At 46.5% G+C, this 14,813-nt stretch overlaps 1 long non-coding RNA gene across 1 annotated transcript; it reads right to left on the bottom strand.

Annotated features, from left to right (window-relative positions):
* Window positions 1–3,317: 3,317 nt before the first annotated feature.
* On the bottom strand, window positions 3,318–13,783 carry LOC135384172 (uncharacterized). Its single transcript, XR_010420276.1, has 3 exons — window positions 13,745–13,783; window positions 12,288–12,382; window positions 3,318–3,423 (listed from the first exon to the last, which is right to left on the bottom strand). It is a non-coding gene; the product is annotated as an uncharacterized LOC135384172 (long non-coding RNA).
* Between the last annotated feature and the right edge of the window lie 1,030 nt (window positions 13,784–14,813).

The following is a 14,813-nucleotide window of genomic DNA, read 5'->3' as shown; positions in this document are numbered from 1 at the left end:
GTCTACACACAGACGAATGCTTCAATTTCGCTGGGCACCAATAGCGAAAGCCGCTGGAGAAAGTACTCCCACTCGAACTAAGCTGTCCAGCTCCTCGGTGACCTTATCCCGTAGCGTATAGGGAATTGTACGTGCCTTGCAAAATTTCGGAACTGCTCCTTATTTCAGATCAAAGTGCGCTAGACGATCCTTTAGCAAACCCAGTCCTGGTTGGAACAACTCGGTGAATTCGTACAGGCAATTCTTCACCCTGTTGCCGTCCGTGCGGAAGTTGTAATGCAGTAGCTTCCCTTCTCTCCTGGATGTGTTCCGCAGAACTGGAACTCCAAGCCTTTTGAAAGCAAATATGATGTCTCGACCGCGCAGGTTTGGTCCAGAACAGTTCAGGACTGCTAGAACTGCTTTCACCGCATGACCCCCAAACGATACGTTGAGGAGTAACTCGCCCTGGACAGGCAGTTTCCCGAGAAAACAGGACAACTTCAAGTTCGACGTGGTAAGGTTCAGTCACCTGTCCTTGTACAGCCAGTATGTTGGAAGCGTCACGATGGAAACTGGGGCCCCTGTGTCCAACTGCATGGTCAGAGTCACGCCATCGCAGTTAAAGGTCCTCCACAAGGGCTTAATCATGTCGATGGCGCCGACCAGTCCTGGTTCAGAGAGGATCGTGGACAGCTGCCCTTCGTATTGTCCATCTGAGACATCTTCGTCCTCTTCACTCTGTGTCTCACAATGAGGTGTAGCGCCCAGCCGGTTCTTCCTGCGCCGGATACACTTCCTGGCCAAATGTCCCCTTTTGTTGCATCGCCGGCAAACTGATGAAGACCCATGAAGGCCCAATAAGGCCGAAATAGCATTTGGGACTTATAAACTCATGTTCAAAGTGCAGCCAAAGAGCCTGTGCTAATTTTCTTCCCTTAATACTTCATTGGCTTCGCACTGGCCTTTCAGAGGTGAGTTTCTCACCCTGACGGGAGGACATCACGTTCCTCGTGACCTTCCGACGCCACTCGCTCAAACGTCGCCCACCTACGCATTGCTGATGATGAACCAATAAGGTCAGTAGGTGCAACTCTATAAAACATTATGTCAGCACTTGCGATTACATTACATGCTTGCTTGTTGCTCTTAAAGATGCCACTGCGGACAAGCCTCGTGCCTTCAGAATTCTACCGAATTTAGTTGAGCGTCTCGTCCTGTATTCTCCCAATATAGTACAGTATTTCTCTAGGCGACTCGAAAGTAGGGGAAACCTGGGAGAGTTGCCACATCTTTTGCTTTTGATCGCCTCGAGGCGAAAGTATGCTAACCTGGGCGATGAAACCTTTGTGGAAATATAGTTTAATCCCTTCACTACAAAATATGCGGAATAAAACTAGTCGTTGCCGCTCGAAAATTTATTAATGTCCATCCGCGCAAAGGTCGTCAAGTGTGGCAACTTCTCCCGTTTGCGTGGTAATTTGCCACAGCCTGCGGGGAAACCTGACACACATGCATTTCTGTGTTTATTTCCCTGCTTGTGTACAAAGCCAACTGGCTGGACGAACTAAAACAAAACAACAAAAATTAAAAAGAAAAGGAAAAGAACGACGGAAAGTTTCGAACTAGAGATCACGGTGCTCCACGGAACAACTTTTTCCCCCTTTTGACTTTTTCCCCTTTGGGACCTCGTTGTGCGGGTGCTGCTCGCACCTGGATCTTTCGGAAAGTCCTTAGTGAGTTTGCAATTCGTCTTGACTCATGTGACTGTTGTCCAATTTGTGGAAGTGGCCGAATTCCTTCAATAAGCGGCACGAGTTCGCGGCTCTCGAGAGCTGGAGATACGCTGTCTTGCACATCTTCATCGGTAGGCTGCAGTGGGGGTTTAATACAAAGTAAAAAAAGAGAAGGGAAAGGCTGCAGTGGTAAGAATGCACAGTCTTCGAAAACCTCTTCAGTGAACGACCAGATCCCTGCTACCTCGAATCCTTTCGTAGATGTTCATAGGAGCCACAGCCGTTGGAAGTGATTCCTTTACCCCTCCGGGGATGTCATAAACCGTCATTTTCCTTCCGGGGTGCCCTTTCAGCCAGCTATCCCATGCAGAATTGAAGTATTTCTTAACGGGACAATACACACTGCGATCTAGTGGCACAGCTTGTGAGAGCTGTGAGGAGGGAACGACAACATCACTATCCCGTTCGTTCGCGCAATGCCTATTGCCGGAACGGAAATGTGGGAGCTGTGGTTGTCAACCGGCAGCAGCACTGGTCTGTCGTCTGTGCACCTCACATTCCTTGTGAAGTGGTTTAGGAACAAGATGAAGTCGTCTTGTTGCATCCATCCAGATTTGTTTGCTGATCCGCAACTTCCAGGCGGGGCTCCATTGAGAAAGTGTGACGTTAAGTTAACTCCCAAAAAACGGTGGCAAAGAATTACCAGTGGCTGATACCGCTAGAGCCATTGTGACATGTGTCCCGCGTTCTCATGAACCCCGATTTGCTTCCGTCCACATTCTGCAACGACGCGGGGCGGACCGTGAACCGTTGTCACACCGGTTTCATCCATGTTCCAGATATTACCGGGCTAAAACTTGAACTTGTCGAGAAGAGTGCTAAGATTGTAGAAGAACGCCCAACGTTCACCCGATTGAAACTGGGTGCTCTTGCCAAGTTGGTTGCCTCTGGCGTCCGGAGAGAGATAGACGAGTGGCGTTTAAGGAATAGGGAGAACCGGTCAGGCCCTGCCTACACTGTGATTGTCCAGTTCCACGGTAGCTTCTTGTGCAGTCTGACTCCATATTGATAAGCAAGGCATCGAACTTTCATTGGCGTCAATCCAAAACACGTCCTTGCAGCAATTTTTATACAGGTTTTTGCTCTAACGTGTCCAGAAATTATATTTAAAGCGAGCGATAAAAGAAAAGCAAGTGGTCCTTTCTGCTACTTCAGTAAGAAAATGCTTCACTGAGAAAGGTGCTGCTTCACTTGTAGAAGCTGTATCTTAGTCAAGTAGCTGAACAGTAGCGCTCGTTTCTCTTTTATCGATCGCTTTAACTAAAATTTCTGGACACGTTAGAGCAAACACCCTGTATACTGTACAAACGCACCTTCTGCAGGCGTGAAGACGGTGAAGGACCCGCGATGGCGTCACCTTCTTGTAGATAATCCGAAACTATAACACTATTCGTAACTAGTAACAGTAACTAGTAACTAGTAACTAGTTCCTGAAGAAGGTAACTAGTGACAGTAACAAGCTACTTGTGACTTAGTTACCACACGAGACTACTAAAACGCAAACAGGTTCCGACGAACAGTGTAAGATGTTGGTTAAAGATTCTCTTACATGTATTGTACTGGTCCCGCTGCCTGCTGTCCCAATGGTCTGCATAGAGAATACATCTGCTTCATGTAGTCAAGAGTGATGTTGGTTTTAATGAAGTACCTGGAAGCAACAATATTTTCATTTCGTTGTACAACACAAGTACTATATAAGAAAAACTCACATGACTACACCCCTGTACACTGCTATTAGATAATTCTTAGTGTATGTAGTTCCCAGGAGCACACACATGACCGTAAACATCAGCATCACATAACCCAAAGTTGCTAGAGTCAAGGCCAGTTCCCACGTACAGCGCTTTGTTCTATAATAGGGTTGCCAAACTCACTCGTATCCGGGGGCCGCATTGAGCCATAGAGGAACTATGCGGGCCGCATACCACGGCTTTTGTGTAGCCTGTTACTGATACAGATGACACAACACAGAACTTAACACTGCATAAGGTGTATATACTTGGTTTACTTAGCGTTGCTCAGTCACAAGGTGAGCAATCCGTTTCACTTCCTGTGTCATGAGGGAATTGGCACATCTGGTTTTTAAGTATTGCGTCAGCATTGTGTGAAAGTGATTGCAATCTTACGGACTCTGTTGAGGTGTTCGTTTGCTAGTTGTGAGTGTTACTTTGGCTTGTTAAGGTTCATCACAAAAAATGCCTGCTCGCAGACTTATGTTGACACAGCTGTCTCGCGACGGGAAGCAACGGATTATTATTATTAGGCACATGTTGTACGGAACGTGGCCAGTTTTGTCCGCGAAAACAATCGTATCTTCAGATGCTTTCCTCCAATGTAGGAATAAAACTAATCCCCACCAATTTCAGCGAACTTGTCCTTATCGGTGCGTCGCACAGCAGGTCAATCAGTTCCATTTGTTAATCATCAGAAACGTTGTCAACGACTGCGAACAAGCTCCATTTCAAGTCTCCTGCGCGCGAAGAATCTCTGTTCCGATTCACTCGGGAGATCACCCGGCCTGCGACTGAACCGGTCCGTTTTGTTTTTTAATTCCATGTTAGCGCCGCGAAGCAACTTTGGCTATGAGCGGCGTGCAGACTTGGACCGATGAAAAGAGGACAGCAGGAAGGAGTGGGGGACAGGGGAGTTGGTATGCGTCCTGGGCCGGCTTGAGGGGGAACTGCGCCGACAGTCTTCGGAAAACCCAGGGAAGACCTCAGACAGCACAGCCGGTGACAGGATTCGAACCCGTGTCACCTCCCAGTCTCGTCGTAGAAAGCGATCATCCTAACCAATATGCCACTGGAGCTGGTGTGGTCCGTTTCTGGTGGCATTGAAGATACCAATATTACAAATCGGCCATGTAGGGGTTTGCTCAGAAAGTTTCGTAGGAATGCACTAGTAATATTAATCGAGAGAAAATCAGACGCAGGAACATGTTTAGAGACACATCACCGAAGACACCGAAAACCACACAGAGACAGACGGGGAACGTCGAACTTTCAACGCTATATCATATGATTACAGGTCAAAGTTAGAAGTTCCCTGGCTGTCTTCATGTTACTTTTGCCGTCTTCGCTGTTGTGATGTGGCAACCGACCCCGCCCGTCTCGTAGTTAGAGACACGAGTACAGAGCCCAATGATAACGCCACGACCGTTCATGAAGCTTGAGTCGATTTTTTTTTCTGTTCGGGGGCCACGCAGGCCGAACCTCGCGGCCAACACGGAACCTCGCGGGCCGCCACTTCGGCGCGTTGTTCTATAGCATCAGAAAATAGCGCTACAGACCTAGCTGTTTTTCCGCTAGCCGTTCTCACATACAACCCTGCGCACTCGGGTCACGCGAAGTCTCGTTGCGATGTGATGCACCGGTACTACCGCGATCGTTTACTGTTCGCGTCGGGTTTCCGCAGAACCATGCTGGGTGACTTTTGATGCTGTGATTTCAAAGCACTGTCAGATGAAACTTGTGGCCATTGCCACTTCGAGTGGCCGGAAGCGAAATAAAACCTGAGCTTCCGCGACGTCACCGCTGAAAGAAGCTCCCGATTGGATAATGCAGTCTTAACGCTCAAAATAATTCTAGAAAGCTTGACGAGGGCTCTACTTCGACGAGTGCTGTTTCATTGCGGTTCGCAGCACTGAGAGGAGGAAAACATAGTGCTGCTTTATGGCACTATGTAGCAAATCGCTATATGTGAGAACGGACCTTTATATGACAGAAAATTAGAAACGGGAGCCATAAAATAACGTGATCGCGGCCTGGCTCATCTTAGCTTCATCTGAACTTCCTGGCATATGTGGGGAAGTTACTTTTATTGTGTAGTGCACTACCGTTACTCACTACTTTTTCAAAAAGTAACGCGTTACGTTATTCGTTACTGTTGCGGTAGTAGGTAACGCGTTAGTAACGCCGTTACTTCTAATAAGTAATGCCCTTACTTTTGCATTACTTCACCACTTATCCTTATAATATGTACCATTTTTGGTTGAGTTACATAAGTGCATTCCGCAAACCAATGCAAGCAATGTTGGACACAACCAAGTGTCACCCATGAACACGACTTACATGTACGATTTATTGCAACGCAGAAGTAGTTGATGTTCAATATTGAGCTTCGCCCGTTTGGCTGAGAGGACGCCTAATGACCCGTGAGTGCTCCTTGTCAAAGTTGATAGAGGCGGTGACCTTTTATCTCACACAGTACAAATCCAAATAGCCAATTCCTTGGTACTTTGTTACTTGTTCAGAGGGCAGAGGCTATTTTTCTGTCGCTTTTGCCCCATTCGTCCGAGAAATACCAGAGGGAGTGTGGTAAACATAGGTGAACAAAACAAAACAGAGGTGGTAAACAAAGGTGACATCTCAACCAGGGTAGGTCAATAATCTTTCTTTTGCGTTCTTCGTGGGTGCCGATGTGACCTTCTTGTCATCGTTGAAGATGAATAGAAAAAATTCTGCAGGCACTATTCTCGCTCAAGCTTTCAAGTTTAGAGAATGAACCAATGTTACCGAACACGCAGTAACGCAAAATGCCGTTACGCGTTAGTTATTAAAAATGTAGTGGCGTTACGTTATTCGTTACTTTTCTCCCAAATGTAACGCGTTACCATATTTCGCTACTCGAATGTAACGCGTTACCGGTAACGCACTACTTTGTAACGGGTTACTGCCCACTTATGCTTTCTGGACTCCCGTGGCCTGTCTCGGTTGCTTACTCGGTCACGTGCTGGCTTGCCGAGCCCGGTATCGATATCGGCCGAGGATGGCACCAATATGAGAGGGCGATAATAGACCAGTGATAATGTCATCGTGAAGCTGCCGTACCGTGACTGACTTTTAGATCACGATCAAAATATACTTTCAAAGACATACGTTTTAAAATAAATCTTCAAAAATAACTCGCGCAAGAATAATCGCCACCAAACAACCTGCTTATAGAACACAGTTTAAGAATATATCGCTCATAAATCTATCATGAAAAATAAATTGCTAAGGAAAATGGCGATAATAATACGCGGTTTCAAAATGTCTCCAAAAATGGGACCCGGCGGATGAACACGTGTCAGTATATGCTACGCGACGGATAACGTGTGCCGGTTTTTCCACAACTTCACAACTTTTCCATAACTTTTTCGTCTTTTATTTTTCTTTGAGCAGAGGAGCGTAAAGTAAGCGAGCTCAGTTGCAAAATCAATTGCCATTTATAAATAAAGTTGACTCAGTTATAGTTATAAACCACATACATGAGAACTACATGCTGTAGACAAATGAGAGTGCCAAGACGTACAGTTTCAACTGTCATAATCAACATGATGATGTTCAGCAATTCTTAGAGGAAATACGGCGCTTATCGGACAACTGTAACTTAAGGGCAATGTTAGCGTGATTGCTAAGAAACTTTATAATATCGCAAGGCAAAAAAATAGCCAGAGCTCTCTCGCTGACTTTTCCCCCTTTTATCTTCCCTTTTCCTGTTTTTTTTTTTTTGCCAATATATTCCCCCTTAAAAGTAATACACACATATAAATTGAAAGTATTTTATTGTTCCTTGAAATTATTCTCTGCTGCGTTGGGCTTTTCCACTAGATAGCCCTTCGAGAACGCACCGCACCGAGGAGGTAGTGACACACTGCAGTGGCGTTCCCGGTGAAGCTGATGCATTGGGGGTGACGCTGACATAAACTGGTTAAAAGCAAAAAGTTGAGGGATAAATCTCTTAAGAATCCAACTTCCAAAATAATTTTGACACATAGATAAGCGTGGATGTTTTAATTATTTAATTTGAAGCGTTTATTTCAGCATACACCCGCGGTAAATGAAATAATGTGCCCTTTCACAATAAGGATCGAAGCCCTATTGTGTCCAAAAAGGTGAAAAGAGATTTGAGCGCAGAGCGTTGGTGGGCTGGATTCAGCCGGGGACCACGAAATTTTGATAGTATGAAGGAGCGAGAGTGCAGCTGTCTAAGAGACCCGGAGAGTGCGGTTCCGGAAGGTTGGTAGAGTGGGCAATGAAGAAGAATGTACTCCAGATCCTCTAGAGCACCACAGTGACATCACCTGGGAGAGTCAACTTGTCTCAAGCGGTAACGCCAGTACGTTGTGAAAGCCACATCGAGTAGCATTGATGATCTAATGCAGCATTTTGACGAGAGGTGTTTTCGTGGCATGTGGAGAGCGAGCGTTGGATCAACTCTGCTCAGCATAGATCGGAGGAGAATGGAGCGACGGTCTCCTCGCAGCAGTGCAATAGTGGTCCGCCTCCGATACCAGGGAGCTGCTTCTGCGGCGCTCTTGATTCACCACCGCACCACAGTGGGCTGGAATCCGCTGAAGAACGAGCCTGTGGTCTGCTTCGTAGAGTGTTAAGCCATTGACACATCCGGTGTCTAGGGGTGCGGATGAGCCTCGTATGCCAGGATTTTCAATAGCTTGCGATGCGGATTTTGAGACATTGAAGACTGTCCATTCCCGCGGAGTAAAATCAACGATGTGATGCAGAAAGAAAAGTATGGCATATTGTTCCGCAACTGGTGATGAGGTTGTATGCGAAAGGCGTCGCCCTTGCACTAGTCCTGCGAATGGTATTACGAATGCCGAGGCGGACTTGCCGTTTCTGGATGCGCGATCTGTCAAGGCCATGCAAAACCATTCTCTCCATCAGTTTTCCCATACAGATTGTCAGGCCCAAAGCGCAAAAGTAGGATAGGACATTGTGGGGCTTGCCTGGTTTCAAGATGGGAACAACCAATGCCTCCTTCCAGGTAGGTAGTACATATATATATATATATATATATATATATATATATATATATATATAAATGTATGACTGAGTACAGATGGACGCGAAAACAAATAGACTACAAGTAATGAAGAGACTTGGGAGGCCGTATAAGGGTTAAAAACACTTGCTACTTTTATTACATTAATAATTAAGGGGGCGCTAGGAATAGATTTACAGTTAGGGGTCGACGTTTCGGCAGTCAGCGCTGCCTTCAACAGAACTAAATATATATATATATATACATATATATGTTTGTAATATATAATATACATATATATAACATATATATGATATGTCCGATGAGTCCCGTCGAAGGCAGCGCTGACTGCCGAAACGTCGTCCCCTATCCCCATATGTGTTAATAAACTCCCCTTTGTGTTTTCCTGTAAGCTCTTTGTCGTCTTCTGATTTTTCCTGCTTATTTCATTCTCGTGGTCAACCGCCCTCCCAAGCTTCTATTCTAAATAACATATATATATACATATTATATAAATGAAGGAAAGCTTGGAGTAACCACCCGTTAAGGTTTGGCCGTGCGGGATAGGTGATTTTATCGCGTCCCAGGGACGAGCTGGTACTCGCAAGCTTCAACGCTGTCTTTAGTTTGATTAGTGTGAAGTCGTAGTCCATAACTTCCGGTGGACTGGGACCGTCTTGGTGGGTTCCAGCCGTCAAACTGTGGACAAAAGTCTGGTGCACCGGTGTCGTTAAGACCACATAGAAGTCCGTCGGTAGCGTGTTTTCGTCGCCACCCTTAACGATAGCCAAGGCCGCGAGAGGATTCTTTTGAGGGGACGCCTCCTTCAGAGATCGGATTGACCGCCAGATCATTGTCGCCGGGTCAAGCTGTGAAAGGTGGTGAGAAAATTTACGCCAACGCTTCCAGCCTTCTTTCTTAAGTTCTCGTGTTACTTTACCAAACATATATGCCAGGAAATACTAATCCGGCAGTGTTTTCAACACACCTTCATCTGTGTTTTTGTGATTTCTGTGGTATTCGATAATATGGACGATTCGCCTTATGGATGATTTTGGTCGGGGACGAATGTGTCCCTATTAACGAGGCACGACCGTCCGTAGATACTGACGGCTGTTAACAGCATGGGTCCAAGGCGGATCTTGCAGGTGACATATAATCAGAAGAGCGATGACAAAGTGACCCTATGGGCGCAACGAACGTGTAGCGCTTTTGAGAATTCAATTCTGACAACTCCGAGTTACTTCAAGCGGGCTTCAAAAAAGCGGTTCCCATCAAAAGGTTAACCCTGCTAACAATTTCTCTGGAGCCTGCTCCGAAGCAGCCTTGCTGGGCCTAGCGGATTTAGGGGTTGCTGTCTTGTGAAATGTAGGGAGCGCAGCATTTGCAGCATTCGAAAATTCAGAACATTTGGACGTAGAAGGTGCACTATGGTCCAAAAGTTGCTGCATGCAACCTATCTTTCGTTGACTGACATCTTTGTGCTTCGCTGTCTTCAAGTGCTGATGAACGAGAAAACGTAGTTCTGTCAGCGGTTTACAGCTTTCGCGCATGCCAGCCAAAACAAAACGGATCCATCCGTCCGTCTCGAATGTGCCTTTGAAGTTGAACTCAGCTGCCAACTGCTTCAGACGTGAGGGCGTTGTTTTCGGCATTGCCGCACCTTACACGGGCGGCACAAACCAAGAGAAGAGAACACTTCCGTATTGTGGGCATCCAGTCTCTGTGGAATGAACCAGAAAGTGCAAAATGGAAAGCGAGACGCGCTGTAGCGTCCGACCCCCGGACAGTGGCGGATTACGGGGGCGGGGGGGGGGGGGGCGACTGCCCCCCATACGGTCGTGTTCCCTATGGAAAAACCCTATCTCCTGGACGATGCTGCGCCGCAAAGCACGAAATTTCCTTAAGACCGCTCCCCCCCCCCCCATGACATACCCTTAAATCCGCCCCTGCTCCTGGAACGCCTTGTAATGCGGTTACTTGTGTAGTTGCCACACAGCATATGCGTCCATATGCTCTCCTAGGAACGTGAGTGTGTCAGTGCTCAATCTGGCAAGAAACCTGGGAGGGCACACCAGAGCAAAAAAAAAAAAAAAAAAAAAAAAAACAATATGCAGTAGAAACATGTAATTATGCACCTGCGCTTACCTTCGGTAATTAAATTGTAATTACAGGACAATTGAAAGTAACTGTGCATCAATCAGACTAACAGGCAAGAGGGATGGCGAAGTGGGTTCTGAGGCTGTTACTTGTCTACCAGCACTCCCTGCTGCCAAACATGCGGAAGAGCACGTAATTCCGTGGCGGATAGCGCTGTGAAAGAACTTGTGTTTGTGATTCTACGCTAGGAAAACGTATAAACCGACACCAATTAATTACTCGCAAAAATATGACTACACCCGATTACTTTTTTTTTTCCCTTTGAGGGGTATGTACTCAAGATATGTACCCAATGGTGCAGTAGATAACGCGGTACCATCGGACGCGTACTTTGAAAGTTGTAATTTTTGGGGAATTGGTTTTTGTTTTTAACTAATTAATGAGCGTGCGCACATCACTTTCAAGCTGCATGGCTGATGGACGATATCTCATAGACGGTTACAAAAAAGTTTCCCGATAGGTGGCACCGTTCTGGTGTTATTTAGCCTGGGGATTTATCTGAGACACCCAGTATATTCGCGAACAATGCCTTATACTATATTGGTTATATACACCCATTACCTATGGAACATACAGAACAATGTTCATTTTAGCCTTTAACACCTGAATCAAACACTAGAGCAATCATTTCCAGAGTGCTCACGGACAAGAATATTGAATGTCTTTGTTTGTACTCTGCTGTCGTGTGCGTCGAGTGCCCGCGCACATTCCTCTAACATACACACACACACACATTGGATGACGATGAGGTGGGCTATTAAACGCACATGACACCCAGCGGAATGCATGGTAATTACAAGAGAGCAATAGAATTGATTCTAATGCTGATAGACATCGCTTTTATAATGTTAAGCAGAACAGTGGTGACGCGAGCTAAAGACAGGGAAAATTATCCTCTGCTCAGTAAGGATTTTGCGTTTTAATAAATGTATTGTCTGGGGCTTCATTGCCGGCTAACACCGGTCAACATGTCACGAATAGTGTACGAATAGAGGACCCGCACCCCTACATCACTGATTATGTAACTACATTATAATATACGTTACTCGCTATAAATTTAAATTACAGGCTATAAATGTTCTCCGTCCGTCTGTGTTGGCCAGTTATACAATTATTGCTCTGAGTGTGTGATGCCCATTAGACTGCCGCTGTCAACATATTTGTTATAGTGACTGATTTCCAGTGGTGGTGATACCCCGAAGCGATTCCTATAAACAGTCCAATTTGGTGAAAAGTTGATAACCGGTGACTTTAAAAACGCGAGTTCATTTGACATGAAAAAGAAACTTGCGCTTCAAAGTAATTTGCTTTTCCGACATACCTCGAAATGCGGAATTAAGATCGATTGGATCTATTTTCTTTGCTACAATGATGAGTTGACTTGATTTAGATTTGATTTCTATCACCAAATCTACATCACGGTATCAGCACCTGCTGTTGGCGCTTCATCGGTGGACTCAAGACAACTAGCGCGCTGAGACAAGTCGACGACTTCGACGACCCCGTGTTTTTGATGGACTGCTGTGTGAAGGGATATGCGAAATTCCCTATAACCCTGTCATAACATTAAACACAGTTGTGTCTTACCCTTTTTCATCGTGAGTACTTTCCGTAGTGGTCGGAGTTTCAGTCGCAGGGGTCGCACCAATGACGAGAAGGAATTGCCAGATCGCAAATGTCACCTGAGCAAAGGAATGGTATAGGCGGAATTAGGCCTATAGGCGCAAAACGCGCGTCACTTGTCTAGCTTTGTCATTGGGAGGTTACTTTTATGCCCTTCTGCGCACCCTTCCTTCTACACACTCCTGAAAGAAACCACACCGTCTAATCGAACATTTCTCCCTCTGGTCTTGTGACTCTGGCCCTCTGACTATGTCAAAATTGCTTGGTCCATGACCAAATCCAGTCTACCGAAGTTCTTCCCTAAAACCACTTCTAAATTTTTTCGACAGCATAGGACTCCGGTGGTGGTGGTGGTGATGGCGATAGGGCTTGCCGTTGTCGGCCTCACGTATGTGGGCAACGTCACGACTGACGCCCTGGGGGAATGTGCGTCCTGGGCCGACTTCTAAGGGAACTGTGCCGACATATGTCTGAAAGCGTCTGAGGAAAACCCAGGAAAAACCCCAGACAGCACAGCCGGCACCGGGATTCGAACCCGGGTACCTCCCAGTCTCGACGTGATCGTCTCCGGTCGTCACTGTGAGGCGGCCATTATTCCAGTTAATCACACTGCCGCTAGTAGTGGCATAGAGTACAGTGCCCGGTGCGATGAAACTCTCCAATCGTCGTCATTGAAATAACGTTGTTGTTGCTGTTGTTCTGCCCCGATTCATTCTAAACGAAAAGCATGCTCCTTTCTTGACATTTACGCACTTGTGTTAGGCTGTTAGGAAACGCTTACGCTCCGCGATTTCCAGAGTCAGAAGTGACAACAGTATCATTCGACCTGCCCTCGAGATGTTATGCCGTGAAGCTCTCTTTTCAGAGAGCAGACTAAAGCACTTCAAAGACAGGCGGAGCTAGGCGTAAAAGAATGCGTTAATAAATAATGCGAAATTCATGACTTGCAAAGTGCTGCCGCATGCAATTACAGGATTCACTTAAACCAGGGTCGGCGAGAGAAACTACGAAACCCGGGCATTGGTCATGCCCGGGCCTCCTCCTGACGTCTCGATACGACAGTCCAAGTATTTTTCCTTTATGTGATTACGACAGGCCTTGGGTCCCGCGGGCTCCTGAAGTGGCCCGGGCACGAGGCGCCATCCCCGGCTGCCCCACCATCTCGCCGGCCCTGCTTGAACCCTCCCGAGTTTGGACATCGCGGTCTTCCAAATATCTTCCAACAATGTCCTTTATGCGAAGTAGCCTATGACGCGTAACTATTTCCAATTACGCACACCATAGCTTACGAACAGCATATTATGGATGTGACCAGTCATGAAAAGTACTCTTAACATTGAATTGCTCTGATAGCTCTGGATCCGCAAAGCCTGGCATAGGGAGCACAGCAAGGCCTTCAATAAGTAATGTGAAATTCATACCTTGAACGTTGTTGCCATAGTTGTAGGATTATCGCGTTTGAAGATCACGCTGTGTCTGCTCCCTTTATACTGTGCGGTGTGTGACTGTCACGTGACTATTTTCGATTGCGCGCTTTGCGAACAGGATAATATTGATGTCAGCTGTCATAAAAAGGTCATCGTCTGTTCATGTTAAGCAGGTGCGAAGTGAAGAATAAACGATCAATGAATCCCCGGACATCTGGGGATTCAGAACCCCGGGGAAAAGGGTACTGCTGGCACGTTCCATGGGATGACGCCGAAATAAATCATGTAAAAATAAAACGTTCAAAAATACATTTCTTAAAGATCAGGCTTTCAAAATAAACCAGCAGTCACTCAAGATGGCGCCCGCTGCGGGAGTGTGTGCTTTCTGCTCTGAGAAGATAAGTGGCAAAAAGCAGTTCATTCGTTGTTGTAAGGGTTTTCACCAATTTCATATGAAGTGTGTTGATGTATTCGCTTCCAAACTCGATGAATTGTGCTCTGGAACGGCTTCGTTCACGTGTGACGACTGCTCTGCGCGTGCTGACGATGGTAGGGACGGTAGGCCTAACGCTGCCGCGCATCCTCGTGAACCTTCGACCGACTGCGACCTTCTTTCCGCTGTACTAGAGTTGCAAAAACAAGTATCGTTCCTCACCGATGAACTTATCGCATTGCGTGAAGAAAACCGCAGCCAAAAGAAAATCGTAACCGAAGGCTTTGCGAGTAACACTATCCAAATGAATGGAATGCGCCGTGAAATCGGACATCTTAAACCCAACGGCTCGGCACTTCCTCCGTTTGCGTGCTCACATTCCCCGCCACCCGCTCCTCAGGAAAATTCGATACCGCCCTGAAACCGACTTCTATCGAGTAGCGCAATGGACACGCCAGACTCTCACTGGCTTCATAACTAAGGACACTATACCGCCGGAAGCCCCCTGGTCTCTACCGGTACCGCCCACTTTTGTACGCCTTCCAAACCTTCTGGAAAGAAGAGATCAGGTCCCCCCTCAAGTCCTCCGAGCCCATTTTCATGCTCTGGTAGACGAGAAGTTTTCTACGT

Source organism: Ornithodoros turicata, chromosome 2, assembly GCF_037126465.1.
Source record: "Ornithodoros turicata isolate Travis chromosome 2, ASM3712646v1, whole genome shotgun sequence".
NCBI classification, from domain to species: Eukaryota; Metazoa; Arthropoda; class Arachnida; order Ixodida; family Argasidae; genus Ornithodoros; species Ornithodoros turicata.
This window is presented reverse-complemented; position numbering and strand designations above follow the sequence as displayed.